The following is a 19,404-nucleotide window of genomic DNA, read 5'->3' as shown; positions in this document are numbered from 1 at the left end:
CTCCCAACAGGAAAGAGATTCCTACCTGTAATTGAATTTATTAACTGTGTGCATACCTTCACTTCTCTAGGGTATTACTCAGGGATAACAAAGGGAATAATATCTCAAAGCCATAAGTGGCTCTAAATTAAGTCCCACAGTTACTGTATAATCTGTCTCTTTTTGTTTCTCCTATTCTAGTCAATATTGAGAAGCCTCACTGGAAAAAGGGAAATAGAGAGAATTTTTGATGAAATAGCTAGGACCACTAAGAGGTATGTCTGGATGTGTGCAGCAGGAATTAAGTCATTACTGGTATCCAGGTTGTGACTCTGTCCTAGCTTTGGTACAAGGATTTTGCAGGTGAGCCCCAATTTTAGGAGGGGCAGAATAGGCTATCATTTATTTCATGAGAAAGTCTTTGCTGCTGTGAAAAATTCTGTAAGGTAGAATGTTCACTCTGGAGCTATACGGATTTACTCCCTCCACCCCATCCCCAAGAGACTATAGTTCTGTGGGATGATCCTAATCTGAAGGTAGAACTGAAATGGTAGAGGCTGCTTCTCTTGCTCTTGCTTTGTTGGACAAAATTAAATATGAAGAATATTCTTAATTTTAAAAATACAGTTGAAGAGCTGGCACAGTGACCTAGCAATGGTGCTTTGCAATGCCAAGCAAACCTAGGGTTGATGCAAGAAATTTCCACCGCTCCTTGCATGCTGATTAAAGGCAGCAACAATAGAAATCATTGTGCTCTCTCCTGTTGCCTTCAGGAAGCAAGGTGGCTGAAAGTAGGTGGGGCCACAGCTACATTCTTCCCTACTGCCTCACGGAGCTGGACTGACATTGTGGAGTAGCACAGGGAGAGATTGTACTGACACTGCTCCTTCCTGAAAAGAAGTACTTGTGGCACCTTAGAGACTAACAAATTTATTAGAGCATAAGCTTTCGTGAGCTACAGCTCACTTCATCGGATGCACCTTAGTCTCTAAGGTGCCACAAGTACTCCTTTTCTTTTTGCGAATACAGACTAACACGGCTGCTACTCTGAAACCTGCTCCTTCCTGGGCACTGTGGCTCCATATTGCACCATGGTTGGTATGTGGCACTAAATTCTAGTCCAGAATAGGCAAATCACAGGCAGCAGCAGTGAAAGCTATTCCAATTCTACCTTGCAATTTTGTTACGGTAATAAACACTAATTATAAATTGATTGTATTTTGACGCTCTCACAACTTACATTTCAAAGCCCTAGATGTTTTGACAAATGTCAGCATAAGTGTAACTTCATGCCAGGTCATTAATATGTGTCCCAACAAATGTTATGTAATCTTGCATCAATTTTAGCATAACATCTCTGTCATTTTTTATGTGAATCCTTGGCTCTGTGTGTATGCGCGAGAGAGCATGAGAGAGAGAGCACGAGCATCTGTGTTTTTAAGGTATATGCATGCACTTTGGACATAGTTTCAAAATAAATTTCTGTATCCTCTAGGTCCATTAGCACACCATGTGGATGTCCTTCCACTGAAGAATGGAATTCTGTTCCCTATATTCTCACTGCTAATACTACAGACGCTTTTATTTGCAGGACTCCCAAATAATGGTTGCTCTTTCTGTTTCTGCTTTCACATGCCCATGAAATACCTGAAACTACTTGGATAAGGACCTCAGGATTTAGCCTTTTATTTATAAGGCAGTTTACAAAATCATTATATAAATGCTAAAGGTCAACTTTCTCTGTGCTATCCTTGCAACCCCATTGAAATTAGTGGAATTACACGGGTATGTATGAGGGCAAGATTTGGCCTATTAAAAATAATATCCCCACCTAATTTGTGTGTGCATGTTCTTTCCTTTTTCCAGTTTAAAAAAAAAAATCTTGCAGGAGTCACTGATTCCACAGAGGCTTGCAGTAGCAATGGGAATGCTAGACACAGTGAAACGGGCTTAAACTAGAAGACAGTTTAAAGGGGAAGTCCTTCAGTTTGGAAGGTATCAGCTACAGCAGGCTGGAGTTCTGCAAAATTTCTTACCTGGAGCCTTAGTCACTTTGGGCATATTAAGAGGTCCAGTAGTCAGCTGGAGAAGCTATAATTATCTCACACTTGGTCCTGACATCAGTAATGGTGGAGCTGGTGACTGGTTTTAGCAAGACACTAGACAAACCCACGAGCCTGGGGGTCAGCGTGTAGGCTCTTATTTCCTTTCTGTACATTTTTAACTTTTGAATGGGGTCTCTGCTGGTGCAAACACAAAGAAATATCGTGAAAATGACAGAAATATTACTCCACTGAGGTCAAGTTCAAGAAAAATTGTAAATATATATAGCTTGTGTTTGTGGCTGATATTTTTTGTTAATATGAATCAGCTGGTACTAAGACGATGAAAGACTCATATCCCCGAAGGCCAGAAGTCCCAGTCCCAGAAATTCTATTTTCATCTTACAAGATACAAGACACCTCAAGATACCTCAGCCTGTTTCCCACTATGGGCCAAAAGAAAAAAAAAGCCAAAACACTTAGATGGTCTGAAGGCTTTGCTGGCAGGAGATGTTCAGTCCTACTGCATGTGGTGTGTTCTGCACCTGTCACTAGTTCCAAATCTAATCTCTTCCTGTGCAATTTGCTAACTGTTAATAAATCCATAGGAGGGTTGAGGGACCATGCTGGAGTCCCCTACTTCCACACTAGCTATAAAAATATTTGGGCCTAAGAGACAGATGGACCACTCCCTTCCCTTGTGGCAACAGCAGACTTGGTTCAACCAGTTCTATGATTCCCCAGATCTGTGAGAGAATGACCAAGATCTGAGATGTAGAACTACTACTAAGAGTGTCTTTAGAAGTGTAATACTTCCAGCCCAGGGCCAGTTTTAAAACTGGAGTTTTATTAAATTTAGTATTTAAAAAACCAAACCAAAACAGCTTGCACAAGTCCTATTGCTGCTCCATCCTTTCAGAGAACATAAAACTCTGCTCCAATCAGAGGTATCCCCTCAACAGACCTTCAATCCTTAAAAAGGGATGAGGCACAGGTAAATCTAACCATTACTTTCCCTTATGAGTGCAACAGAAGCACATTTACTTCAACATCACCCCTGACATATTGTTGATACATATTGTCACTATAGGTGCTCCAGGAAACCAATTATAGCGCCCTTGAATCTAGCAGCACCTGATATGAGTAGCTAGGGAGCAGTTAGCTAGAAAACAGGGTTGTAGATGGTTCCACACAGCTTGGGTGAAGGTCATTTGGGAAGTGGACCAGGAAGGATGATCTCCTGAGGAGAGAGGAGAAACCAGAGTCCCTGTTTCTTTGTCAGGGCAGGATGGAGAGACTTTTCTGACTTTCCTGAGCCTCCCATTAACTCTCACCAGCATGAGCCAAATACAGAATGTTTGTTCCTTCTTAATGAATCTAAAACTGCGTATTTGGCTTAACGTAATACAAAAGATTGATCATTCCTTCCTGTCTTACAACATGTCATGTGGATTCAGTTGCAATGTGATAACCCCCAAAATGGCTGCAACGTACCTTGTTTAGAGTCCAGCATGAGCATCTCTGCTTGAGCATTTTCATTCCTAATATGCGCCCTTTTCCTGCCCTGCAGGATGCAGTAGGTCTGTAGAGAATTGGTAATGAACCCGCACAGCCCAGTGCACCATGTGGAATAGCCTCTGATGCAGCAGATGACCTAGTGTAACTGTGAAGAATTACAGCAGCAGTCAGCTCCAGAGGATGCACTTACTGTACTGAATGTCCCCAAGCAGGATCAGGTCCCTATACAAGCAAATCATTAAAGGGTTGGGGAGGGGGAGGATTCAACTGAAAACAGTAACAAATATTGCATTATAGAACCATCTCCAAGAAAAAGGACAAAAGCAAGACATAAGTATTTCTAAGCACAAATACAAGTAAACATATACCTATAAAATATTGGTATTTTAAATTCAATTTTTTATTAAAGTAAATCTTCACCTCACTGCCACAACTCATGTTCTCTTACACAGCATCAAAATGAGGCTGTCTGAACATGTAGACACAAAGGCAGCACTGAAGTTTCCTTAGCAACAGGATCCATATGAATATCCCTCCTCCTCTCTCTCCTTGTTTTATTGCTCAGATGTCGTTTTGCTTTATGACAGGTTTCAGAGTAGCAGCCGTGTTAGTTTGTATCTGCAAAAAGAACAGGAGTACTTGTGGCACCTTAGAGACTAACAAATTTATTTGAGTATAAGCTTTCATGGGCTACAGCCCACTTCATCGGATGCATGCAGTGGAAAATATAGTAGGATGATTTTATATACACAGAGAACATGAAACAATGGGTGTTACCATACACACTATAACAAGAGTGATCTGTTAAGGTGAGCTATTATGGAACTGCTGGAAATGGCCCACCTTGATTATCACTATAAAAGTGTGTATGGTAACACCCATTGTTTCATGTTCTCTCTCTATATAAAATTGTCCTACTGTATTTTCCACTGCATGCGTCCGATGAAGTGGGCTGGAGCCCACGAAAGCGTATGCTCAAATAAATGTGTTAGTCACTAAGATGCCACAAGTACTCCTGTTCCTTTTGCTTTAGTAACTCATGAGTTTACCTAAGTTCATAGGGACGTAGACTAGGGATTTAATTAATCCTTTGAAGTGTGCTGTGTGAGAGAGCAGACCACTCCCTGTTGACAGTTTTGAAAGTACTCCAGCTTCTTGGCATATCAACAGCATCTCTTAAAACTATCCTTTTAGCTATTTTCTGGAGCAGTGCAGTACCAATAAGCCATATGAGACAAATTCTGGGCGGTGTTTGAGCCTACACATAGGCCACAAAAACATAGGAGTAAATGGTGCAACAAGTGTCCTTCTCTGCATGCCCTCCGCTGATGCTCCATAAATTATTCCTAGAGAAGGGACACCCATTCCCTAAATAGAGGTTTTACAGTGCATTATTAACCACAAAGAAAATTTAATTCTTAAAATGTGTAAAAAAAAATCTTGCAATGCAAGTTTAGTTTAAATAAGAATGATATATAGTATCAAAAAGAGGAATTTTTTAAATGGAAGTGCTTATAGCAATCTTGAACAACAACACTGTCCGAATATAACATATATTCTGAAATTCTTGGCTTCACTTTCAGTAAGTAGGTGGCATTCATTTGTGAATATAAACACCTACTTTGTGCATGCCCTATTGGATGTACACATACAAATCCTCAATACACATGACTGGCTAAGCACTTACTAAATCCAGTATGCATGTGCAAAAGTAGACATGTATTTTTGTGTGCACCTTTCTAGTTGCTGAAAATCAGGCCCATAAATTAAACATATATGGTAGCGCTGAATTACAAATAATGTGAAATCTGTCTTAAACAACCACACAATAGACCATCAGAAACTGTTTGCCTGATAAAGCAAACCAAAATTTGTGATGGTCATTTAAAATTGGGCTGGTGGTGCCTATTTGAGGGCAGATTTTGATGTATATGAAATCCAGAAAAGGCACCATCGTGATTCTTTTGGTTCTTTAGTTCCACTCTAGGTCTGACTATGCTGGATTATATATTAAAAAGTGCCTTGTGTGTGTGTAACCCACACATCTTCTGGTTGTGGTGTTCTGTCCCATTAGTGGCACTGAGGCCACTTAAAAGAGAGAGAAAATGAATCTGCTCTACAGCTGTAGCTAACAGGAAGTTGGCTCTTAGCTTATGCTATAAAGGCTCATGCACTAAGTTCCGAAGGGCCCTGGTTTGATCCTGCTTGCTGATGACCCAGGTCTGTCAACGTTAGATGTGCGTATTGAGATCAGTTCCAACAAAGCTGCTGTTCAGATTTGACATTGCCCTGTGAGCAGATAGCACGTTAGCACAATGTACAAGAGACACAAGGGGTATTTAAAAAAAAGTTATTTACAAAAATGTAACTTTGGCACATTAATTTCAAAACAGTTGTTAGTGAATCGTTTGCTGATGAAGGCGAAGTCAACACAATTCAACTACAATAACAAAAACAAACCACAATCCCAACAGCCACCCCACAACATATTTGTTTTTCAGCTTCCTGGTTACAGACCAGCATAATTCAGTGTCACTCCCAAGTTTGTAAGAGGGTAGCAGATGAAGAGAATATTTCGTAAAGTGAGAACTTTACTCCGCAGGTACTGAAGATGCTGCTTAATTCTTCTTCAAAAGCCAGAGTTTTCAGAAGTCCTCAGCACCCATTAATGCACCTCAGTAATTGCCAGAATTTCAAAAGAGATCAGCACATCGGGTGCATATTTAATGCTGAGTTCTTTTGAAAAATCTGGCTCCAACGCTAGGTGCTGAGCACTTGACAATGTGGCCCTAAAGGCTTTAACATTGGGCAAAAATGTTGAAAATATGTTCCCAGGGTAAAATCCTTTATCGTTTCTATTCCATTTTAGATGTTTAAACAACTCAGAAAAGGTTTCCACTGTTCCTAGACCTACCTGTCTAGCATATGATCCATTAGCTGTGGAAGTTTGGGGGAGAAGAGGGCATGCTCCACTGAGATTTTATAAATGGTACTATGTGGTAAATTTTAGGACTATTTACATTTTATCTCCTCAGTCTTGCACAGGTGCCTTACAAACACACAATGTATGATTTAATATCTATGTATACAGGAAGCTGCCAAAACTTTTTAAACTTCTCTAGTGGAATTGGGACCTAAAAACTAGGATGCTTGCTGTGCAAACCTTACCTTATTTGCTGTGGGAAGAAATATGATCAAGGACACCAGGACTCTGAAAAAGTGCCAGAGCTTTGCTGTCCCAGATTTAAAAGGGAAATGGCAAAAGCAGCGTCTGCTACACTGAGATTGACTTCTACAAGCCTGAGGGAAGACAGATGAAAAGCAATAGCATTTTTTTTTATGATAACACAAGGTTCTAAATTTAAACTGTCAGGTAGAGAGATCTTGTCAGGATTTTAAAATGATGCTGTATCTGACGTTTATGAGCAAGTTTTTATTTATTTTTTAAATCACAGTCACATTTATCTAAGCAACAGCATTGAGGTTATTGTAACACTTTGAAAATATTAAGATAAAGATAAAAATAAAGGGCAACAGTCTGCAGTTCTTGTGCATCCAGGGTGGGGAGATAGTGCAAGGTACTTCTTTCCCCTTCTAGTGTGTGCGCACAGGAGATAAGTAAAAGAGACACCTGACTCTGCCTTCAGTGCTAGTCTGTGGAATGGGGTAGCATGCTTGGCAGTGCATGAGGCATGGCCTGCTGGGTTGGAGCTCATGCTGCTCCTTTCCAAAGTGGTGAAAGGAACACTGTAACAGTGCTCCCTATAGCAATTCATCTGTGTCTGTCCTACACTGGTAGAATGCCTCAAAGCACCTCCACTTGATGGCTACAGCACCCACAAGTGCCCTATGGCTTCAAGGAAAAGGCAAATTATATTTGATCCAAGGAATTTAAGCCTTTGATACAAAAAATGTGCATTCAGCTCTGTGCTGTGTTTTCACACACCAGTTCCTAATATGGATGATTACATGTGAAATGGGGATCTAAGATCCCAGATATCCCAATGTAGAATTTGGATGTCCGATTAAAAGAGCCTATGGATGAAAATTGGGCCCCTTGTACACTCTCTCTCTCTCTCTCTCTCTCTCTCTCTCTCTCTATATATAAAGTAGATGTCCTCAGCATCAAACCTCTGATCCCACTTAATCCATTGCCAAAACAGACATTGGGAAAGTAAAGGACAAATTATGCACAATTGGAAACTGTAGGGTGTCCAGGGATCTCCTGGTTGGGCTGTTTGGCTCTTTTATTCACAGAGAGAGATGGACTGTTGGAATCAGGAAGTCTCATAAAGGCTGGGAATGAGAGTGGTGCAAGTAGCTAGCAGAAGTGAGAGTGAGCCCAGCTAGCTCCTGAATCCATCTAGGAGGAGCAAAGTTCCTTTTTATCACCTGCATATGAGAGTGTCTGATTATTCTAAATCAGGTTTTCCACCATCAGTGGCCAGCCACAGGTATAGAAGCACTGGTGCAAAGTTCTTGTTTAGACAGATAGCACCATGGTAAACCATGATTTGCACTGGTGTAGCTGACCTCTGCCTTAAACCAGGGTAAGCTATACTAGTGCAAATTGCTCTTGATAGCAGTTTACCCTGCCCATACTGGGGGCTTGGACTGGTGCAGTTACTCCAGTGGCCTGAACCAGGGTGAATCCCCAGGTTAGATGAGCCTTGAGTCTCTCTAGAGAAACTGGAGAAGTGATACATCGGCCTGAACTCTCCCAGTTCACTCACAGAGGAAATTCGATGTACATCAATGGACTACATTCTGCTTTCATTCATATCCGAGTAAATCTTGAGTAATTCCATCACTTTCAGTGGTGTTTACTGTGTACACTGGTGAAACTTGACAGCAGAATATGGTCCAACTGCTTTAAGATAGGCCTGCCAGTTTCCTCCCAGAAATAATTCCATCCTCAAGTTCTTCTGAACCTCTTTCAGTATCCCTAGAGGCAGTCTCTGTTAGTCACCCACTTAGATTATTCCATGTAGCCGTGGTAAGCAGTCCGGTCTATCAGTTGCTAATTTGCTGTCTGTCCCCTTTGTTTTTGCAAGCAAGGTGTCACTGGACCACATCCTTGTACTTCGGACTTCACCCATTCCAGCAACCAAGCCTCCACAGGAGACCTCTTACGTTACATTATTACAGTCACAAAAAGGAAAGTTCTTAAAACATAAGCTATTTCATGTAAAATACTTTAGGATGCCTTGGAAAGAATGCCTGGAATTCAGTGACATTTCAGAAAGAATTAGAATCTGTATATAAAACTTCTTTTCACTTTAAAATAAGGAAATGTTTCCTCTAGAATTATTTCAGTAGAGTCATGATATTATTAATATCTCTCTGAAGTGTACTACAAAATGACCCAATTAAATTAAACAATTAAAATGAAAACACAGCCCAAAGCCAATACCACAGAAACAATGTATAGTTTTCAACTACACATGCTGAAGTATGAATCACTTTCTTTTACAACTAACTGAAGAAGTGAGAACTGATACAAGAGTAAACTTTCAGAGAAGTATACAGGAATTTGATGGCAAGACTCCTATTAATGTCAACTAGGATCTCATGTTTTAACATCCCCCACCCCCATTTTAAAACTTACCCCGCTATGTTTTGAGATACTTTGAAAAATAATGGATAACACTTCTGAGATCTGATCACTTAAATTCAATGGGGTTGTACAGTGTATAGGGCAGAATCTGTTCCTTTTTTCTTTATTTTGTTAATTTCAGAGGTGCGAGATTAATTTTTAAATGTTGTATCTGGGCATAATCTCCATGATTTAGATGCCAAAAAAGGCTTAGGTATGTTTCAAACAAGCAATTTATTTTGGTTTAAAGTCAGTCCATGCATATACCCACATGCCTGTACTGGGGCTTGGTTACTGGTACCACATGGACTTTTGCCTGCTACAAACTTTGGCAATTGGCCAAAAACAACCTTTCCATTGGCCTTTGATGGATTTGTTTTCTATCAAATCAACAAAACTTGCACAGGGACATTCAACAAGTGATTATTTTTATGCTCCAAAAATCTAGCTTGCTTATTTGCATAAATAAAACCCTAAAGAGCAGCTGTCACAAGGCCAATGGTTACTGATGCTCACATACTTGGTGCTGCATGAGTCAATCCTGTATTCATGTTCTTAACATCCAAATTGTCGTTTGAAATTTTCTAAAACATTTAAAAAAGGTATCAGCTAATGCAGAGCCTTTAGACTAATGTTTACTCTGGATTCTGAGTGTTTTTATAATTGTCTCTGTTGCCAGTTACTAAATGTTTATACAGTTTCTCCGTATATGCTAACTATTTTTTAATGTGCAAGTGAAGTGATACATCTGAACAAATATGCCAGTAGTTGGCCCGATTCAGCAGTAGCTCCAAGGAATTCCCTTTAACTTCAAGGGGTTGCACTGCATTCAGAATTGATCCAGGATAACATGTAGAGTTTCTTCCACATTCACAAGTGTATATTGCTCCAATTTTTATTTAAAAAATTCAAAACATTCAGACATCTCTGTTCAGAAATGAAAGTATTTTTTACATGGACACATAGCAAGGGTTTAAATGAAAAGATAGAAAATAAGTTTTGAGCAAGGGAAAAAAAGCCACTGGGGGACCCAGCTGTGATCCAGCTTTCTCTATAGCAGAATGCTGTTGGCTCACTCTGTCACCGGTCCAGCAGGACACTATGATTTTTAATCCTCTTCCAGGTCCCTATGGCACCACTACTTGACTTCTCTTTATGGATTCTAAGCTTCTCCCAGAAAATGTTAATGTACTACATATTTACAACAGTCCCACTTTCTCATTGGAGGTCCCTTATGAAAGTCCAAGTAAATGTGGAGATTGTGGAGGACAGAATCTTCCTACAATCTTGTTTCCAATCCATTGAGCAGCTGGGAGATATTTATTCATTCATTGGCTGCTATTGTAGCGGATACAGTTCTTTAAATGCCCCTTACATCGTGGTGTTCCTATTCTCTTTACACTTCTTCATATTGTCCTAGAGAGAGCTGAAGAGGAGCAGTGCTTTAAGGTACACAAGGAAAGCAGAGTTCTTAGGTACAGACTCTGATCTTTTTTTCCAGGCTTTGCACTCACATGGGGGAACAGGAGAAGGGTGGGCAGGTTTTGTCCCAAATCTGTTCTATAACTGAATGTAACCATCTGTAAAATACCTACCTACCTCCTCATCAGGGAGCAGTGGGAGCTTAATGGAACAATATTTTATCATTACATAAAACTCTTCACCTATTCAGAAAGCTTTACAAAATGAATCCTCATTACACATTTGAGACAATCATACTTACCAGTCTCAATTTTACAGATGGAAAAACTGATATTTTTAGCTTCTGGGATATAAAGAGCTATGCAATTGCAAGGTGTTAGCACATACATTTAATGGCAGCATATGTCCACACCCACAGCCAGAGTAGGTTAATACAAATTGGTGTACATATGTTGTGTTACACCTACACCATGCAAAAGAAAGTCTTTATTAACTGCACATGGATTCAACTCCCCAAGTTGTCCATAAATCACAGAAAAAACATGAGCTGGCCATGTAATTTTCTTTTCATGAACAGGGCATATTGTTTTGAAATTACAACTACCTTATAATAACAGAACTTTGAATTTGTCCACTAACTAACCTATGTCCTTCAGGGTTATTTACATTTGCAGCAGATGTGTGTAAATATTATGAAAGTTCACTCAAAAGTAGTTTATATCTAAAAGAATATTTTCTGTAAAATTTAATCCTGAGAGGTGCGAATTCTCATCTTCTATTGTCTTCAGCACTTCGCAGGATTTGGACCTAAAGGACCAAAATACCTACACAAACCTAGGAAGTCAACTGGAAGTTTAATAAATGGCTAGCAAAACAACCTATTATATTTATGGCAAAATAACAAACAATAAGGGGAGGAGTCAATCCTTAATGAAAACTCTCATTGATTGGGATTACAGCAGGATCCAGTCCTCTATCTGGGAAACATTTTCCTGGAACATTTTTATATGTATCCACCTTAAACCGCTTAATTCCACTGTAGTAGCATTATGCAGGTGAACATCAATTTCCTCTTCTTGTTTTCCTTAAGATACTTAATTTATGGGGTGGGGATGAGGTATTTATTGAAACTCAATTAACTGAATTGACAGTGAATTTATCTCAAAAGAGTAATGCAAACAGAGCACTCAAAGCACCAGACACCTATTGCAGTGGACTGGAGAGATGCCAGTTTGCTCTCACAATATTCCTTGACTAAATTAGATCCAGATGTTTACATGGAATAAAATATTAACAAATGTCTCCCAAGGGCAGCCAATAGTTAGTGAAGGAGTGCATTAATAACCTAGACCAAAATTTCTTTAAGGTGACAACGAGGACTTTAGCCAGAAAGATACTCTGGATTATTTTATTTTATATTTTCTAATAATGCAGGTTGTTTTATTCTAATTTAATTCCTGGTTATCTTAATGAAATGTGGGGCTAAAAGGGACTTTGAGAAGTCATCAAGCCCAGCCCCGTACTGAAGCAGGACCAAGTAAACCTAGGCCATCTCTGACAGATGTTTGTCCAATCTGATTTTAAAGACCTCCAATGATGGGGATTCCATAACCTCCTAAGTCCTATTCCAGAACTTAACTATTCTTAAAGTTAGAAAGTTTTTCCTAATATCCAACCTCAAGTTCTCTTGCTGCATATTAAACCCAATACTTCTTGTCCTACCTTCAGTGGACATGGAGAACAATTGATAAAAGCCCTTAACATATTTGAATACTTAACAGGTCCCCCACTCAGTCTTTTCTCAAGACTAAACATGCCTGTTTTTTGTTTTTTTTTTTAACTTTTCCTCATTGGTCAGGTTTTCTAAACCTTCTATTATTTTTGTTGCTCTCCACTGCACTCTCTCCAATGTATCCACATCTTTCCTAAAGTGTGGCACCCAGAACTGGACACAGTACTCTAGCTGAGGCTTCGCTAGTGCTGAGTATAGCAGGACAGATACTTGCCATGTCTTACATATGACACTCCTGTTAATGCATCCCAAAATTATATTAGTCTTTTCTGCAACTGTATCCCACTGTTGACTCATGTTCCATTTGTGATCTACTAGAACCCCGAGATCCTTTTCAACACTACTACTGCCTAGCCAATTATTCCCTATTTTGTAGTTGTGAATTTGATTTTTCCTTCTGTAGTACTCTGCACTGGTCTTTACTGAATTTCATCTTGGTGATTTCAAGCCAATTCTCCATTTTGACACGGTTATTTTAAATTCTACTCCTATCCTCCAAAGTGCTTACAACTCCTCCCAGCTCGGTGTCATCCACAAATGTTATACGCATCCTCCACTCTATTATCCAAGTCATTAATGAAAATATTGAATAATACCAGACATTTATGAAAGCAATAATACATTTCTTCTTCTAATCATATGGGTCCATATGTTTTTCATTTTTTAAAAAAAAGTTGTTAAGGTTTGTTTCTTTGGAACACAAATCAGATTTTTGGTAAGAGAAATATGTATGAATTTAAGTAAAAAGTTGAATTTACATTTGAAAACTTGGCTTACATAGCCCACCATTTTGTCCCTGTATCAGGGTAAGATAGTTGCTATTTTGCAGTAATACAATCAACTAACAATCTTGCAGTCCTTCTTCAGGTAAAACTCACACAGATGCTATTATTTAATAGGAATTTTCTGCAGCTTTGCAAAGATAAATAGCTCAACTTAAAAATCCACCATCAAAATTACTGGATGACAGAAGCCATCTTCAGTCTGTCTCTGCTGACAACATGTTTAACAGTTTGGTGAGCCGCAGCTAATGCCATCTTTCATATGAGAGTCTATTTAAGTCCCAGACTTAATAAAAATTAGTGGAGGTTTGCCTGTGAGGACTTTAGGGTAGGGCTCATAACTGACAAACATCACCATTAAGACCATTCACTTCTCCTGGGTTCATAGTAGAACAGGATTCTAGCTCATTCTTCCTAAGGTTCTTTATGCTCCTAAACTTCTAGTTTATTTTAGTTGGAGTTTTCAGTGTCCAAGAATGCAAGATATGGCCTAACAGGTTATAAAATATAACTATTTTGAGAATTCCAATAACATATTAGGTTTCTTTGTATTTAAACTTTTCATTTCACTTCTTTAAAGACACTCCTCCCCCCACCCCACCTGTGGTGTTTAGATATTGCCTGTAATTATTAGAATGGGGGAGCACTGGCTGTTGGAAGTCTGAAAGGACAGGAACCAGGAAGGAGGGGGGAGGAGTTGAGAGGCTGGGAGAAAGCTACAGAGGGTGCAGCAGCAGCTCAGTAAAGAGGTTTCCACTTTGAAAATAAAGTCCTGTTGAAGCTTGTTAGTATCTTGCCTGGGTGATGCAACATTTTGGTAATGAGGATGGATCTTCTGCCTCTGAACCCACCTGAACCCTTTCTGCAAAGCCCAGGTGAGCCTCCAATTGCTTTTACTTCCTGGATCCATATGTTTGAGACTAATCTGCTTACAATCAGTGCTACAGAGATTTCTGAAGTAAGAAAGTGTGCTCTGCTAATCCAAGGCCTTGGAGCGGAAGGGCAGCATATATTTTACACTTTTCCCCTTGCAGATGATAAATATGAGACTGCACTCAGTGCATTAAAGAATTTTTGTGTGTCAAAAGTGAATGTAGTAGCTTATTGCTACAGATTTCACCAGCGTGAGCAGAAACAGGGGAAACTACAATGCAGTATACTGCTTCCCTGAGGAGTCTGATTGTAACTTGTGACTTTGGGAATATGGCAGATGAAATGATTAGAGACCAGCTCATTGAGAAAACAACCATGCTTCATGTAAGAGAACGCTTACTTCTAGAACCACAACTAACACTAGAAAAAGCAATAACCATTGCTACTCAGATTGAGTCAGCTACAGCTGAAGCCAAAATAATGAGTATGGATACAGGAGGCATAGCCCAGGCTGTGACTCCTTTGCAGAAAAGTTCACTACCACTGCAGCCACACAATTGCAAGAGGAAAACTAATGAAAAACCACCAAATCAGCAAATTCAAAATACAGTAAAAGCATGTTTTTGCTGTGGATCCCCACAACACCTTGCAAGCTACACAGGATGTCTGGCAAAAGTAGCTCAGTGCAATCATTGCAAAAAGATTGGACATTTTGCTAAAGTATGTTGCAGTAGCCAGTGCAATCAACAGGTGCATGCAGTTACAATACCAGATGTTACTGTGCTGAGCGTGGACAAAAATCACTACTTCACATATTCCAGAACAGATAAAGTGCACTGTAAACATTTTCGCCATATCCTCAGGCAAACCCACACTCTATTCAGCTAATGTTGGACACTGGCTCAGCTGTATCTATACTACCTGATTCCATCTATCTGCATTACTTTAAAGATGTGGCTCTTACTGAACCCAAACTTCACTTGGTGTGCTATTTAAAAAAACATATTCCAGTACATGGCTGCCTGCCAGTAATAGTTACTTTTGCTGATTGCTGTGTAACTGCAGAGTTCTACATTGTCCACAAAGGCACTCCTATCCTTGGCAGAGATTTATTGGCTGCTTTAAATCTCAGGGTAGTAAATGGACGAGTTGATCTTCCTCAGCAAAGCACTCTTGCAGTACACACACCGGTTTCAGCTGGGACCCAACACCAGGTTGAGGAGAAACTTGGCTGTGCTTATGGGTTTCTGGATAAAGTTAAAATGCAGAATAATGTGATGCCTGTAGGACAGAAGTTATGGTGCTTACCATTTTCAGTCAGGGAAACTGTTTCAGAGAAACTTAGAAAACTTGTTCAAAAGGACATTATTGAAGAGATTGACTCCTCGGAATGGGTTTCACCTATAGTAGTGACCAGGGGTGAAAGTAAGTTAGAGGATTTACCGGTACGCTGGAGTCCTGAGCAGGGGGCGTGGCCTCAACTGGAAGAGGCAGGGCCTTAAATCCCCAGGCACTTTAAATCTTGATTTAAAGGGCCAGGGCTCCAGCTGCCACTACTGCAGTGGAGCCCCGGGCCCTTTAAATCACTGAGGAGCCCTGGGGACTTCTGGCTGCCACCGCTACCCCGGGGCTCTGGGCTCTGGCAGAGCTTTAAAGGGCCTGGGGCTCCGCTGTGGTAGCAGCTGCCAGAGACCCGAGCCCTTTAAATCCCAGCCTGAGCCCTGCTGCCTGAGCTCCAGGGTAGCGGTGGCGGGGCTCTGGTGGGGATTTAAAGGGCCCCAGGGCAGTAGCGGCGGCTGGAACTCTGGGGTTCTTTAAATCCCCGCCAGAGCCCCACCGCTGCTACCCCAGGGCTCGAGCAGCAGGGCTCAGGCCGGGATTTAAAGAGCCCTGGGAGGGGTAGCAGCGACTGGAGCTCCGGGGCCCTTTAAATCCATGTCGCAGCCTCGCCGCCGCTACCCCAGGGCTTTAAATTGCCCTCTCGGAAAGCCAGTCCTGGTACTGTGCACCGGGCTCTTACCGGTACACATACCAGGGTGTACTGGCTTACTTTCACCTCTGGTAGTGATGCAGAAGAAGGGTGGAGGCATTCGCCTTTGTGTGGACTTAAGGGAGCCAAATAAAGCTATTGTGATTGACAGCCATCCTCTTCCTCACATAGAAGAAGTATTTGCAGAACTCCATGGAGCAAAGATGTTTTCTACTCTTGATTTGCAGAGCGCATACCACCAGGTTATGTTGCATGAAGATAGCAGAGACCTCACAGCATTTATTACACATGAGGGACTATTTCGTTTTAAACGTGTTCCATACGGTTTCACATCTGCCCCAAGTGACTTTCCAAAAATGATGTCATTGATTCTGAAGAATCGACATGGAGTGCTATCTGGATGATATTATCGTGTTTGGAAATACTTCTGAGGAGCATGACAATAACCTGCAGTCTGTACTAAACTGCATCAGCAAAGCAGGCCTCCAGCTCAATAGGTCCAAATGCAAATTTAGACAAACTGAACTCTCCTTTCTGGGGCATACAATTTCACAGGTTGGACTAAAACCTGATCCAGATCATATCCTGGCAATTTCAAATGCTCCTCCTCCAACAGATTTGCAAACCTTACGTTCCCTCTTGGGTCTTACCTCCTGGTATGCAAAATTCATTCCCAATTATTGAACCATTATGGGAATTACTACAGAGATGTTCAACCTTAGTGTGGACAACGGATGCACAAGCTAGTTTCGAAACAGTGAAAGTCTTGATTGTACATATTCCAGTACTTGCACTATTCACTCCTGCATTGCCCACAATTGTAACTACTGATGCTTCTGATTATGGACTTGGGGCTGTTCTCACACAACTGCATGAGGACAACACAGAGAGGACTGTTGCATTTGCTTCAAGGACACTAAGTAATGCTGAGAAAAAATATTCTACAGTCAAAAAAGTAGCACTTGCTTGTGTCTGGGCTATTGAAAAATAGAGAACTTACCTGCATGTTCAAGTTGCACACAGACCACAGTCCTTTGACGATGTTGCTCACCACGAAAGGACTGGGAAGAGCAGGATATCGTATTGCTCAATGGTCTGCAAGACTACTCTTTCAATTATGAACTGGAATATAAGCCTGGAAACCAAAATGTGGTCGCTGATTGCCTTTCTCGCCTGCCTTTGCCTTCACCGGAGGTCCACCGGAGGATGAGGATGAGGATGTTGCACTTATTACAAGCACTCTCACTGCAGTTACAAGAGAACAATTTCAAGCTGCTTGTTCAGCGTGTCCAATTCAACAAAAACTACGGGAATTTCTGACAAAGAGATGGCCCATTCACCCTAAAGACCTTGACCCAGTTTTGCTGCCTTATTTTAGAGTTTGGGATGAACTTTCTTTGTTTGATGGCTGTGTGCTACGAGGTACTCACCGGCTCCTTGAGCCAGAAGAATTACAGTCAAAACACATACACTGGCACACGAAGGAATTGTCCGAACCAAACAATGATTATGGGATCTATATTGGTGGCCAGGGATGGACTCTCAAACTGAAGCACTCATAAAATCCTGTGTCACTTGCCAAATGCATTATAAGACAGCAGTGACATGTACCACTCCATTACAGCCTGTTCCTCTTCCTGAATCTGCATGGTAAAAAGTGGTGATTGACATTGTAGGACCCTTTGATACTGTTCCAATTGACTGCCGTTATGCCATCACTTTAATAGACTATTTCAGTAAATGGCCTGAGGTAGCATTTACATTGCAAATCTCTTCTGCTACAGTAATTAAGTTCCTCTCTTCAGTTTTTAGCAGGGAAGGTAACCCCAAAGAACTGGTTTCAGATAATGGTAGTCATTTTACTTCCCTGGAGTTTGAAACTTTTCTAGCACAGAGGAACATTTTACACAGAAGGTCATCCCTATATTACCCTCAAGCCAATGGGGAAATCTAACGGTTTAACAGAAGTTTGAAAGAGAGTTTGCAAATGGCTAAACTGGAAGGGTGATTGTGGATACTCTTCACTACTGATTTCTTGCAAGCATACTGGGCTACACGACATGCCACAATGCAAAGATCACCCGCAGAGTTACTGCATGGGAAACAGATGAATATTAAACTGAACATTGCTGGATTGTTAAAGACACGACCTGATGCCCCAAATGAGGATGATGCGAGAAAAACAGTTGAACGAACCAGGCAAAGTCTAAGGCTTTCACAGACAAGCAGCGGGGTGCTAAGGAACCAAAGTTTGAGTGTGGTTCCTTCGTTAGAATACAAAAACCTGGAATTTTACGCAAAGGGGACCATAAATTCACAGCTCCTCTTAAAATCATAGAGAAGAAGGGACCTTACACCTATCGACCTTCTGATGGGCGGGTATGGAATGCTTCTTATCTTGCACCTGCCTATGCACCAAGAGGAGATTATGCCAACACCTAGTCTGCACTGGATGACTTCACCATAGTACCAACACAACAAGACATTGCACTGGAACCGGGGCTTGAAAGACGGCCTGTCAGACCCAGACAACCACCTATCTGGACTAGAGACTATGTTATGTAGTATCTACAGTGTTTTCAGTGTAATATTTCTGCCAACAGTATAGTGTCTTGTTTCATATTTGTTCCTGTGGTTAGAACAATAATGTTTATTTTAATTGGGAGAGTTTCTTAAGAGAGGAGGGAATGTGGTGTTTAGATGTTGCTTGTAATTATTAGAATTGGGAGCACTGGCTGTTGGGAATCTGAAAGGAAGGAGGGGAGAGGAGTTGAGAGGCTGGGAGAAAGCTACAGAGGGTGCAGCAGCAGCTTGGTAAAGAGGTTTCCACTTTGAAAATAAAGTCCTGTTGAAGCTTGTTAGTACCTTGCCTGGATGATACACAGGGCTGTCCGGAGGATTCAGAAGGCCTGGGATCTTCAGCGGTAGCGGTCCTTCTGCTCCGGGTCTTCAGGGAACTTCGCCAAAGACACAGAGCAGAAGGACCCTGGCCGCCGAATTGCTGCCGAAGATCCAGAGCGGAAAAAGTGGCGACGGGTCCGTCACTCTGTGTGTGTTCGGCGGCACTGAAGGACCCCCCCACCGCTGAAGTGCCGCCGAAAACTCTCATGGGGGCCCGGGGCCTGGGGCAAATTGCCCCACTTGCCCCCCATTCTGGGCAGCCCTGGTGATACAACACCACCCAACCCCAACCACCAATCTACCTAGTGTCTATCAAGATACAGCTTCAAGGATTTATTCATAGTATTTGCCCTTAAAATAGTTTTTGGGTCTGGTTCATTGTAAGCCAAATCCAGAAATGCTACTCAGTTTTTATTCAGGCAAATGGCCATTACTCAAACTCCCCCTGGCACACGTCCCCTCTCATTGGCTACATCCTTGGCATACTCCCTACTGCTGCACCAGTCCTA

The 19,404-nt window shown here is 41.2% G+C and overlaps 1 long non-coding RNA gene across 1 annotated transcript in view; it reads right to left on the bottom strand.

The window, feature by feature from the left end:
- The window catches only part of LOC122456236, an 82,359-nt gene that overhangs the window by 20,296 nt on the left and 42,659 nt on the right, over positions 1-19,404 (bottom strand). Inside the window, exons 2-3 of the long non-coding RNA XR_006274998.1 lie at positions 3,516-3,684; positions 2,016-2,222 (exon numbers count right to left, since the gene is read on the bottom strand). This is a non-coding gene — a long non-coding RNA (uncharacterized LOC122456236). The remainder of the gene's footprint in view (positions 1-2,015; positions 2,223-3,515; positions 3,685-19,404) is intronic.

The sequence above is a fragment of the Dermochelys coriacea genome, chromosome 12 (assembly GCF_009764565.3).
Source record: "Dermochelys coriacea isolate rDerCor1 chromosome 12, rDerCor1.pri.v4, whole genome shotgun sequence".
NCBI classification, from domain to species: domain Eukaryota; kingdom Metazoa; phylum Chordata; order Testudines; family Dermochelyidae; genus Dermochelys; species Dermochelys coriacea.
The sequence above is the reverse complement of the archived record's forward strand: the minus strand, read 5'-3'. Positions and strand labels throughout refer to the sequence as shown.